Raw genomic sequence first — 14,181 nt, forward strand, 5'->3', positions numbered from 1 at the left:
TCTATGCCTTTTTGGATTAGAATCAAATTCTTTAATTACTAGCAGAAACTTGGTATATATCTACTGTATCTATGTATCACTGATGGATACATAAAAGTTAACTATATATAGCTTTTTGGTACCTAAATCAGAACATATCACAATTGAAGTATAAAAACATTATTTTGAACACTGATATTTTGAAAAGAATTTGACAGATTTAAAAAGAAATGTGGCACTTTAAATGCGTTAAGTTTTAACATCTATATCTCAATATGTATCAAAATTAACGAAAATTAAGTGTTGGCATATGTGGTTGCATAAAATACTGTAATTCTGGTTTTGACTTTTAGTCAAGTTCAGTTTCTTCATCAGCTGGCAATACAGTTTGGAAAGACTGGATTATACATAGTTCTGATTGTTACTACATAGATTGCACTCTTAATCAATTTAAATGAGGAAGTTATGGCCAAAGATATTTTCTAAATTGTTCTGTCATTTAGTGAGCAGACATAGCCAATCTCCTGTGAAAATCTGCAAAACCAAAACAGTAGGCATCTGTTCTTCCAGAATAAACTGAAATGCCACTATAACAGCATTAGGAACATACAATTCAGTATTAGGCAAATGGATTTTGGACCCTGTCCAAGGGGTTTTATTACTATAAACACCAGAAGTTCCATTCGTTGCATTGTTTCATCCATTACTGTGAGAACAGCATTGTATTAGAACTTTCTTGTTCCTATAAGTGAACAATTTTATAGCAGCTACAGAAATATTTTTCAGATCCTTTCTAGGGGGTTAGAGGGGAAGGAAGTGGACTCTGCTGGTTATAGCTATAAACATCTATCATTGAGGACAAATTATCAACCTATGGAACAGTTCCTCTGACCAGTATTTCTGACTACATCTCAGAAGAGAATGGGATACCTAGGTTTTTAAAGTTAACAACTATTCGCTTTCATATTCCTTTTTGTGACAGTGAGTACAGGAGACAGGGATCAAGACCATTCCCATAGAAAAAAAATGCAAAAAAAACAAAATGGCTGTCTGGTGAGGCCTTACAAATAGCTGTGAAAAGAAGAGAAGCGAAAAGCAAAGGAGAAAAGGAAAGATATAAACATCTGAATGCAGAGTTCCAAAGAATAGCAAGGAGAGATAAGAAAGCCTTCTTCAGCGATCAGTGCAAAGAAATAGAGGAAAACAACAGAATAGGAAAGACTAGGGATCTCTTCAAGAAAATCAGAGATACCAAAGGAACATTTCATGCAAAGATGAGCTCGATAAAGGACAGAAATGGTATGGACCTAACAGAAGCAGAAGATATTAAGAAGAGATGGCAAGAATACACAGAAGAACTGTACAAAAAAGATCTTCATGACCCAGATAATCATGATGGTGTGATCACTGACCCAGAGCCAGACATCCTGAAATGTGAAGTCAAGTGGGCCTTAGAAAGCATCACTACAAACAAAGCTAGTGGAGGTGATGGAATTCCAGTTGAGCTATTCCAAATCCTGAAAGATGATGCTGTGAAAGTGCTGCACTCAATATGCCAGCAAATTTGGAAAACTAAGCAGTGGCCATAGGACTGGAAAGGTCAGTTTTCATTCCAATCCCAAAGAAAGGCAATGCCAAAGAATGCTCAAACTGCCACACAATTGCACTCATCTCACACGCTAGTAAAGTAATGCTCAAAATTCTCCAAGCCAGGCTTCAGCAATATGTGAATCGTGAACTTCCAGTTTTTCAAGCTGGTTTTAGAAAAGGCAGAGGAACCAGAGATCAAATTGCCAACATCCGCTGGATCATAAAAAAAAAGCAAAAGCAAGAGAGTTCCAGACAAACATCTATTTCTGGTTTATTGACTATGCCAAAGCCTTTGACTGTGTGGATCACAAAAAACTGTGGAAAATTCTGAAAGAGATGGGAATACCAGACCACCTGACCTGCCTCTTGAGAAATCTGTATACAGGTCAGGAAGCAAGAGTTAGAACTGGACATGGAACAACAGACTGGTTCCAAATAGGAAAAGGAGTATGTCAAGGCTGTATATTGTCATCCTGTTTATTTAACTAATATGCAGAGTACATCATGAGAAACGCTGGACTGGAAGAAACACAAACTGGAATCAAGATTGCTGGGAGAAATATCAATAACCTCAGATATGCAGATGACACCACCCTTATGGCAGAAAGTGAAGAGGAACTCAAAAGCCTCTTGATGAAAGTGAAAGTGGAGAGTGAAAAAGTTGGCTTAAAGCTCAACATTCAGAAAACGAAGATCATGGAATCCGGTCCCATCACTTCATGGGAAATGGATGGGGAAACAGTGGAAACAGTGTCAGACTTTATTTTTTGGGCTCCAAAATCACTGCAGATGGTGACTGCAGCCATGAAATTAAAAGACACTTTCTCCTTGGAAGGAAAGTTATGGCTAACCTAGATAGCATATTCAAAAGCAGAGACATTACTTTGCCAACAAAGGTTCATCTAATCAAGGCTATATTTTTTCCTGTGGTCACGTATGGATGTGAGAGTTGGACTGTGAAGAAGGAGGCTGAGTGCCGAAGAATTGATACTTTTGAACTGTGGTGTTGGAGAAGACTCTTGAGAGTCCCTTGAACTGCAAGGAGATCCAACCAGTCCATTCTGAAGGAGATCAGCCCTGGGCTTTCTTTGGAAGGAATGATGCTAAAGCTGAAACTCCAGTACTTTGGCCACCTCATGCGAAGAGGTGACTCACTGGAAAAGACTGTGATGCTGGGAGGGATTGGGGGCAGGAGGCGAAGGGGACGACAGAGGATGAGATGGCTGGATGGCATCACTGACTCGATGGATGTGAGTTTGAGTGAACTCCGGGAGTTGGTGATGGACAGAGAGTCCTGGTGTGCTGCAATTCATGGGGTCGCAAAGAGTCGGACATGACTGAACGACTGATCTCATCTGATCTGATCTGATAGAAGTCAATATTTTTATAAAGGCTGGAGTTTTATAATGCTTTTTAATCAGCCAGAAGTGATTAATTCATGAAATCTTGCTGTTGCTCGTGTGAAGGACCGAATAGGAACAATTAGATGTCTTTTGTTGTGTATACAATTATAGCCATTAAATATTTTATGAGATATTAATTCTTCTCACCCAGGTTGTTGTTGTTCAGTGGCTGTCATGTTCACCTCTTTGCATCTAATGAACTGCAGTACACCAGGCTAACCTGTCCTTCACTATCTCCTAGAATTTGCTCGAACTCATATCCATTGAGTAGGTGATGTCATCCAACCATCATATCCTCTGTTGCCCCGTTTTCCTCCTATCCTCAGTTTTCGCAGCATCAGGATCTTTTCCAGTGAGTCAGCTCTTTGCATCACGTATCTGAAGTATTGGAACTTCAGCTTCAACGTCAGTCCTTCCAAAGAATATTAAGGGTTGATTTCCTTTAGGATTGACTGGTTTGATCTCTTTGCTGTCCAAGGGACTCTAAAGAGTCTTCTGCAGAACCACAGTTCGAAAGCATCAATTCTTTGGTGCTCAGGCTTCTTTATCGTCCATCTCTCACATCCATACTGGAAAAGCCATAGCTTTGACTAGATGGACCTTTGTCGGCAAAGTCATGTCTTTGCTTTTTAATACGCAGTCTAGGTTTGTCATAACTTTTCTTCCAAATAGCAAGTGCCTTTTAATTTCATGGCTGCAGTCACTGTCCATAGTGATTTGGGAGCCCAAGAAAATAAAGTCTGTCACTGTTTACATTTTTACCTAGCTATTTGCCATGCAGTGATGGTACTGAATGACACGATCTTAGTTTTCTGAATGTTGAGTTTTAAATCAGCTTGTTCACTCTCCTCTTTCACCCTCATCAAAAGGCTCAAGTTCCTCTTTCTGCCATTAGTGTGGCAGGGTATATTTTATAATGTCCATGAGATATTTTAAAATTACTAATGAAAGAAATCCTAAATTTTATGTAGTTATCTTACATTGCTACATTTCTGAGCAAGCCACAATATTCATGTTTAATTATATTCAACTCCTCCTCCTTTTGCAGGTTTATAGTGCTGTCTGGTTCTATGGCATTTGATAGATGTTTAGTCAAAGATACATTATTTATCCAGAGGTAGCCGGACCATTTATTAAGATGGGTATAAAACAATCATAAAGTAATATTCATATTTCTAGTTGATTGGAAATATAATTATTTATTCAAATATCACAATACCTTAACTAACTTTCTCTAAGAAATGAAATTGTATATAGTATAAAAAGAAAACAAGTAAGTGTTAACTTTGCTATATTAAAGAAAATAACAAAATATTTTATTACTCATCCACACATCTTTCAGAACAGCAGTAAGTATATGAGTTTTCCCTTAGTTTATATATGTTCAGGTTAGGGGGTAATGAAAATATGCGGACCAGCTCTAGCAACATTTAAAGTCAAGCTCTTCATACAAGTAAGAATTTTTCATATAACTTTTAGAAGTAAAATAATTTTTATAGAAGTTTCCCAAGTATATTTAAATTTATTTTCTATAACAAAAACTGACAAATTAATCTAACATTTACCTCAGTGATTTTGTTATCTTTGAAATGGTCTCTTAAAATGCTGAGTTTCTCTGAGATTCAACAGGGTAAATGAATTCAGTTGTTTGCAGCTATTCTTCTCAAAAGCTTCTGTGTTAAACACTTCCTTACCCTTTAAATTAGTTAATGATTATCCTGCTTTGTATAATTCAAAAAAAAAAATCATTGAAACCTTTGCTTTTCCCTTCTCTCCTATAGACATTTGTACTTTTTATATTGTTGCACCATATTTTTCCTGTATGAGCCACCAGGGGAGCCCAACCATATTTTAGTGGGATGTTGGAGAAAAAAATAAAGTGGTTAATGCCTGTGCATAAGCCATCTGTTTTTAATCCCTATTTCATTATTTTAAAATACTTCTTAACAATCCACCTCTTAGATATGTAGTACCTGCATAACTCTCTTGCCTTTCAGAAAAATTCTTTCTCTCATGTTCATGCTTGTTTTCTCATTTCCATCCACTGTTAATCCCTATTTTTGAAACAAAACAGATACCCAGAAGTGAATATATTTATATGTTCTGTTAATCAGTGTTTATTGCAAGTACTATAAAGTAATAGCTGGTATGCAGCTTGTCTTGCCATACAAACAGCTAGAAATCTGGACAAATACATGAAACAATGTTTTCACTAATTGCAGTGATGGAAATTACATCATTATGGTTCATGAGAGAATGAGGTGAGTCCCACAATTGCTCTGCTTTTTTGTATGAAGGGGACGCAAGTTCTGGATTACTGTGTAAGAAAGAGAAACAAAGTAGAACCTGAGGTCAATCGAAGAGACACATTGGAATTTGAGAGACTAAGGCTGATGTAATTTACAGGGTAGATTATCAGAAAGAAGGGAGTTTGGAAAAAATGCATACAGTGGTCCTCTTTTTTTTTTTTCTTGGCTGAATGTTAATCTGCATCTACATATGGTGAATCTCCCAAAGCCAAGCAAAACCAACTGCAAGAATGCTTTTGAACTATGGTGTTGGAGAAGACTCTTGAGAGTCCCTTGGACAGCAAGGAGATCCAACCAATCCATCCTAAAGGAAATCAGTGCTGAATATTCATTGGAGGGACTGATGCTGAAGCTGAAACTCCAATACTTTGGTCACCTGATACAAAGAACTGACTCATTTGAAAAGACTCTAATGCTGGGAATGATTGAAGGCAGGAGGAGAACGGGACGACAGAGGATGAGATGGATGGCATCACTGACTCAATGGACATGAGTTTGAGTAAGTTCCAGGAGTTGGTGATGGACAGGGAAGCCTGGCATGCTGCAGTCCATGGGGTAAAACAAAGTGTTGGCCACAACTGAGCGACTGAACTGAACTGAACTGGACTAATTCCCAGGCCACACATAGAGATAGAAGTTGTTCAAATTTTACCCAGAGAGAGTAAAGAAACCTTGTTTAACTCTTGTACAATCAATAGAAACCTCAAAGAGACAACTGAGTAGTAAGTCTCTATTAACACTTGAGAGAAGAGTATTCCATTCCTACTTTAACAAAAAACAATTTTTAAAGCCTCACAATATAACTTAACTGCATCCCAGAGCAAACATCAATACTCTTTAAAGAAAGTTAACAAAATATGAACACTCGAAAACATGGCATATGCAATGTCTTGGATCTAACAAAACAATCACTAAACATGCAGAGAAGTAGAATTGTGAACCACATAAGAAAAATCTTGACTATTCAAGATTTTAGAGGAAAGCATAATACAAAAAAAGTAGAAGATATATAGGTAAGAACCACATGGAACTTCTAGAGATTAAAAAATGCATCTAAATTAATATATATATATATATATATATTATCCACTGGGTGAAGTTAGCAGCTGATATGGTACTGAAGGTCACAATAGTAGTAAATGCCAAGAAATAACTATTAAGAATATCTGTGTTAGTCAGTTCAAGCTTCCATAACAGTATACTCTAGACTGGGTGGCTTAGACAACTAAAATTTATTTTCCTATGGTTATGGAGGCCAGAAATCAGAGATCAGGATGCCAGCACAGGCAGGTTCTGGGGAGAGCTCTCTTTCTGGCTTACAGGCAGCTACTTCTTGCTATGTCCTCAGATTGTTTTTCTTCTGTGCTTACATGGAGAGAGGGTTAAGGAACTCTCTGGTGTTTCTTCTTAAAAGGACAGTGATTCTAATCAGGGCCCCACCCTTATGGCCTCGTTTAACCTTAATTATCTCTATATAGGCCCAGTCTCAAAATTTAGTCACACTGAAGGTTAGAGCTTCAATAGATGAGTTTTGAGGAGATACAGTTCAGTCTATAGCAATGCCTGAACTGAAGCACATAGATAATTAAACTGAAAAAAAGATAGAAAAATGAATCAACAAAGTTTCAGTTACCTAGGACAATAGCAAGGTGCTAATATGCATGTGTGTGTGCTCAGTAACTCAGTCGTTTCTGACTCTTAGTGACCCAATGGACTGCTGCTTGTCAGGGTCTCCTGTCCATGGAATTTTCCAGGCAAGAATACTAGAGTGGGTTGCCATTTCAGATTCCAAGGGATCTTCCCCCACTCAGGGATCAAACTTGTGACTCTTGTGTCTTTTGCATTGGCAGGTGGATTATTTACACTGTGCGACCTGGGAAGTTTTAAGGTTCTAATGCAAGTGTATATACATTTGGGAAAAAAATCTAAATTTGTACCTCACAACAAAGTCAGAAATTAATTTAAAATTGAATATAAGCCTGAACATATAAGCTAAAAGTGTAACACATAGAAGAAAATATATAAGAAAATGATACTTTAGAACAGTTTCTAAGAGTCCATAGATTTCTTAGAACACAAAAAGCATATAACATGAAAAAAATTCATAAATTGAACTTCATCGAATTTCTAGTTTCTGAAAGACAGCAGTTAGCATTAGGCACATAAAAAACAAACCATAAACTGGGGGAAAACATTAGCAATATGCATATATGTATTTGGTAAGAAACTTATATCTAGAAATTATAAAGGAACAGCCCAGTTAAGAAAATGGACAAGCTATTTGAACAGATATATCCCCAAACAAGACCTTAAATGATTAATAAATAAATGAAGGGATCATTAACATCTTTAATCACTGTGGATTACCACTATAAACCCAATAGAATAGCTAACATTATAAAGGCTGACCATATCAAGAGATGCCAGGGATATGAAACAACTAGAATAATACATGACTCTTTGTTTTATAAAATGGTTCAACCACTTTAGAGAACAGATTCCACTTTGAAAAATGCAACATGTTCCAGAAATACCATGCCAATATATTTTCCCAAAAGAAATAAAAGTGTACATCCACAAAAAAGACTAGTACAAGAATGTCTTTAGTAGGTTTATTCATAATAGCCTAAACCTGGATACAACACACATGTTCAATAGCAGGTAAACAAATTGTGATGTTTTCATACACTGAAAAATTATTCAGCATTATAATGTTACTACATGCAATTTGGAGGGAATCTCATAAAGCATTAGGCTGAGAAAAGTAAGCTAGAAAGAAAGAATATATAATACATAATTTCATGTATCTATAACTCTGCATCAGGCATATTAATCTTTAGTGACAGAAGACATATAGGTGGTTGTCTGGACTCAGGGAGGAAGGTAACTGGAAGGATACACAAAAGAAGTTTTTAGGGTGATAAAAAATTTTTATATTCATTGTGGTTTGGGTTACCTGCCTTTAAATGTTGGTTAAATATCATAAAACTGTACTCTTTGCATGATGCATTTTCTAAGTATACATTTATTTATAAGTATAAATACATTTATATTTTATAGTGTATTTATAGTAATATAAATATAGTGAAGTATATAACTTTCAACTTATCAAAACAAATACATGTGATTGTGGGAGAAGTTGTGAAATTAAAATTTAGACGTATGTAAATAAAATAGATAACTTCATGAAGTAGAGCTTGGCTGCCCAATTGGGTAGTCACTAGCCATAACTGGCTCTGAAAACCTTGATATCCATTTTGATGTGCTTTAGGTATAAAAATACCAGATATCTAAGACCTAGTATGAAAAAAAATTGTAAATATGTCATTAAAATTACATTATATTGATTTCACATTTAAATGATAATATTTGGGTATAGTAGGTAAATTATATCATTCAATCATTATTCAATATCATTCATATTCAATATGTTAAAGATATTATATGTTTTATAAATTATTTCATCTTTTTCTTTTGGATTTTATTTGGAGTACCATTTGACTTGTATTTTTAACCAAGCAACTAGCTATACATTTAGAGAAAGTAAATAATTCCTCTAAAACTATAGCTGTGCTATTATCAAATATACTTTCTACAAGAAGGGCCTGAAATATTTGCAGAAATTATATTATATTTTAAGTTGCATTTCCTAAAGTGTTTGTTACAGATTAAGGCATGAGGAAATTTTTAGAAAATTTTTATAAAATGAGGTTGGGAGATGTTGGATTAAATAACATTTAAAGATTTCTAAACAACATGTCTTATAAGGACTTTATCATGCTAGTGTGTTCTGTGAATGTTCAGAGAAGGCTCCTTAATATATTCCTTTCTTTTTCCTTGACACAAGTTAGAAGAGTCCTGTTTAAGATTTTCAACAATAAGCATGATTCCCCTACAACAAACTGTATATCTGAGTTATTTCAGAATAAGTGCCTCATACAAATTATGGGAATTCGCATTCTGATGGTCTAGAATTACTTCTGTAATGGCTTGGATGAATATTAATCACTGATTTGATTGAATACTTATGCTTTTATTTTACTAATCATTGACTTGATTGAATTCCTGTGCTTTTACTTTCTGCTTAGATTATTTTCCAAATGTCAAAACAATTTTGGAAGAAAAAGAATAGAGAATGACTTCAAGTTCATTGTATGTCTTTGGATCCCAGATGTTTATGTCTAACCAGAACCAGTTTTTAATTTCTGAAAGAGATTAGATATCATCTCTGATTGAAAATTTAAAAATTATTTTTATATTTACTCAAATTATAAAATATACAAGGAAATTAACTTTCTCTAAATAGCAATGTTTTCATTTATGTCATATATTTCTATAAACTATCAATGAGAGATTAACTTCAAGAGAAATTTATAATTAAAGTATACTCTTAGAAGACAGTTTCAAAATATATTTTTGTTATAATAGTAATAATATAGTACTAGTAAAATTGCACTCATTGAACAATGTGAGTAAAATGATAAGCAATAAAATATAAGTGACAAATATTTTATGACTTGAAGATAATCATGTTTAACATACATCTAGTTAAAACTGTTCACATATAACAATTTCTATATTTACTATGAATTATTTTAATTCTAAATAGCCATACAACTGATTAATTCATAAGGTCCCATAGGGACCTATCTGGGTGTTTTTAAAAACGGAACAAACCCAAAATAATCTAGAAGGGAATGAAACTGAGAATAGATTGCTGATATTGCTACCATATTACTAGCCAGTTGGGAGATAGGAAAATCATTGTAACTTCTTTACAATTGACAGCTTTTATATATCTTTCTGTGGAAATAGTTTGGAATCATTATATCTTGAAAGAATAAGTAAAAAAGCAGTAGTACAGATTTTAAGCCTAGACTGATGAGATTTGAATCCCAGGTATACATCTTACTAGCTTTATAAGTTTAAGAAATTTGTCTCAATACTTCTGTGCCTCAGTTTCTTTATCTATAAAAGAAGAATGATAATAGAGCCCTTCTTGGAGAATTAAATAACTTTAAAAATAACACTTAACACATTGCCTGTTTTTTTCCCATTATCCTAAAATAATAGCAATTACTATTTCATAATTATTAAAGGCAATATGATTAATTATCAACATCTTCAAGAAATTGTATCATATATTTTCTAGTGTGCAGGGCCTCACTTTCAGGACTATATATATAATTTTATTGCTAAATTATAATAGAAACTATGATACATATTCATTGTTTTCCCTAAGCCAAATATTGCAGTACATAGAAATGAGACTTAAGAAGTTGAATAATGTAAGCCATCAATGTCTTTGGCAATGTTGCTGTGGAATAATAACAATGGTAAAGGATTTTTTCTCCTACTTCCCATAGAGGAGTGAATCTCTTCCCCTTCTTTTGAATTTGGACTGATCTGGAATTTCTTTGATTAATATGGCAGAAGTAGCATCATGGCAGTGTCAGCATTAGTCTCAAAGAACCACCATATTTAAATAGTCACCCATGTGGAGGAATCATGAGAGAGGCCCTAAGATGTATGGAGAAGGGAAGAATGCTAGTTAAGCTCAGTTTCTAGTCTTTCTACCAGGGCACCAGGCATGAGCATGAAGCTCTGTTGGATCTTTCAGACCAGTGCACATGTCAGCTGAATACCACTGACTCTAGGCAATGTAATTTTGAGCAGAAGAATCATGAGACTGAAATCTGTTCAAATTCTCAACCCTCCAAAATGTGAAATATAATATAACGGTAGCTGTTTTAAAGCACTAAGCTTTGGCACACTTTGTTCAGTTCAGTTCAGTCGCTCAGTCGTGTCGGACTCTTTGCGACCCCATGAATCGCAGGACACCAGGCCTCCCTGTCCATCACCAACTCCCAGAGTTCACTCAGACTCATATCCAATGAGTCAGTGATGCCATCCAGCCATCTCATCCTCTGTCGTCCCCTTCTCCTCCTGCCCCCAATCCCTCCCAGCATCAGAGTCTTTTCCAATGAGTCAGCTCTTCAGATGAGGTGGCCAAAGTACTAGTGTTTCGGCTTTAGCATCATTCCTTCCAAAGAAATACCAGGGCTGATCTCCTTCAGAATGGACTGGTTGGATATCCTTGAAGTCTAAGGGATTCTCAAGAGTCTTCTCCAACACCACAGTTCAAAAGCATCAATTCTTCAGCGCTCGGCCTTCTTCACAGTCCAACTCTCACATCCATACATGACCACAGGAAAAACCATAGCCTTGACTAGATGGACCTTTGTTGGCAAAGTAATGTCTCTGCTTTTGAATATGCTATCTAGGTTGGTCATAACTTTCCTTCCAAGGAGAAAGTGTCTTTTAATTTCATGGCTGCAGTCACGATCTGCAGTGATTTTGGAGCCCAAAAAATACAGTCTGACACTGTTTCCACTGTTTCCCCATCTATTTCCCATGAAGTGATGGGACCAGATGCCATGATCTTCGTTTTCTGAATGTTGAGCTTTAAGCCAACTTTTTCACTCTCCACTTTCACTTTCATCAAGAGGCTTTTGAGTTCCTCTTCACTTTCTGCCTTAAGGGTGGTGTCATCTGCATATCTGAGGTGATTGATATTTCTCCCAGCAATCTTGATTCCAGCTTGTGTTTCTTCCAGTCCAGCATTTTTCATGATGTACTCTGCATATAAGTTAAATAAACGGGGTGACAATATACAGCCTTGATGTACTCCTTTTCGTATTTGGAACCAGTCTGTTGTTCCATGTCCAGTTCTAACTGTTGCTTCCTGACCTGCGTACAGGTTTCTCAAGAGGCAGGTGAGGTGGTCTGATATTCCCATCTCTTTCAGAATTTTCCACAGTTTTTTGTGATCCACACAGTCAAAGGCTTTGTCATAGTCAATAAAGCAGAAATAGATGTTTTTCTGGAACTCTCTTGCTTTTTCAATGATCCATCAGATGTTGGCAATTTGATCTCTGGTTCCTCTGCCTTTTCTAAAACCAGCTTGAACATCAGGAAGTTCATGGTTCACGTATTGCTGAAGCACGGCTTGGAGAATTTTGAGCATTACTTTACTAGCACGTGAGATGAGTGCAATTGTGTGGCAGTTTGAGCATTCTTTGGCATTGCCTTTCTTTGGGATTGGAATGAAAACTGACCTTTCCAATCCTATGGCCACTGGTGAGTTTTCCAAATTTGCTGGCGTATTGAGTGCAGCACTTTCACAGCATCATCTTTCAGGATTTGAAATAGGTCAACTGGAATTCCATCACCTCCACTAGCTTTGTTTGTAGTGATGCTTTCTAAGGCCCACTTGACTTCACATTCCAGGATGCCTGGCTCTAGGTGAGTGATTACACCATCATGATTATCGGGGTCATGAAGATCGTTTTTGTACAGTTCTTCTGTGTATTCTTGCCACCTCTTCTTAATATCTTCTGCTTCTGTTAGGTCCATACCATTTCTGTCCTTTATCGAGCCCATCTTTACATGAAATATTCCCTTGGTATCTCTAATTTTCTTGAAGAGATCTCTAATCTTTCCCATTCTGTTGTTTTCTGTTGTTACACAATAACAAAGAGTTAAAGTAAGTTTTGTATTGTCCAGTTTTAATAGTCTAACTGATCCAGGTAGTAGGATCCAGATATATATTAGACCCATTAAAAAAAAAAAGAACATATTAGGGCAAAAATTTATAGTAGAAGGAAAGATGAACCCAGTTGGACTATATGCTATGAAAGGTAGTAAAAATCAATATAATAAAGAATATTATCTTGAGACAACCTTAAAATTTTAGTACTTTAAAAGTATCACAGAACACATACTAATAATGAAAAGTAAATTTCTTTTTAATTTACCTCTAAAATATCATTAAAAATGCTGTGTATTATCTCATAAGCAATGTAACATGTTCAGGTAATCTTGATAAAACTTAAATCAATTGAGACATGAAATGAAAATATGAACAAATGACTTTATTATCTAAATATTATTTAAATATAAGTGTGTCGTACATGCTATATAATACACAATATATATCTCATATAGTGACATATATTAAAAAGTCTGTCTCTTGGCCTTGGAATAATCATAAAAATGGATAACATTTTAAAAACAATATAAATATGTATTTTTAAATGTGCAAAATATTTTATAATTATTAAAATCACATAATTATGACTTAAAAAACTTTTTAAAGATTTTTTGTTGTATAGAGGAAATGATCAATACATTTCAAAGGACTATAGTTAATTCTGTTACATCTTTTGGGTGATTATTAGCATAAAATATCCAAAAGAAGTTTTGTCTTTAACAATATACATCTGCTTGCTTCAATATTAATCAACAAAACTTTAGCGCCAGTTTTCATACCTTTAATCAATAAAATGAGGAATAAATGAAAAGAGATTAACACACTAACACACTATTAGTTTTTAACTTTTTTACTTGAATCAAAAAGAAAAAAAAAAAAAACTGCTTGATTCATTTATTTCTTCTCATTTACTCATTAATTTTTTAACAATGTATTTTGGGAAATGTGTGATAGCAAACATCTAAGCCTTAATTTAAGCCCAAACTTTTTACATACAAATACTGATCCCTCAACTATAGAACAAAGTCTGGTTATTTAAGTTAGATTTAGATAAGGTAATCGCCATTTAGATATCCTAATGTTAGAGTAAAATGTTATTATAGGCCAACACAGGAAGAGACAAGAAAGAAGACTATTCATATCTATTTACAGAAATGCATACTTGCACAAACATATACACACACAAGTGTCAAATCCATGTCTGTAGATTAATGTGTAGTTGTGCACCTATGTGTATCTATTATTAATAAGAGCCCCAAAAGCACAATTTTTACTTTGCCAGAAAAATAAATCATTAAATTTCAAAATAGAGGCAATTCCATTTTTGTTTAAAACAAATAAAATGCTG

This window comes from Bos javanicus, chromosome 17, assembly GCF_032452875.1.
Source record: "Bos javanicus breed banteng chromosome 17, ARS-OSU_banteng_1.0, whole genome shotgun sequence".
NCBI lineage: Eukaryota > Metazoa > Chordata > Mammalia > Artiodactyla > Bovidae > Bos > Bos javanicus.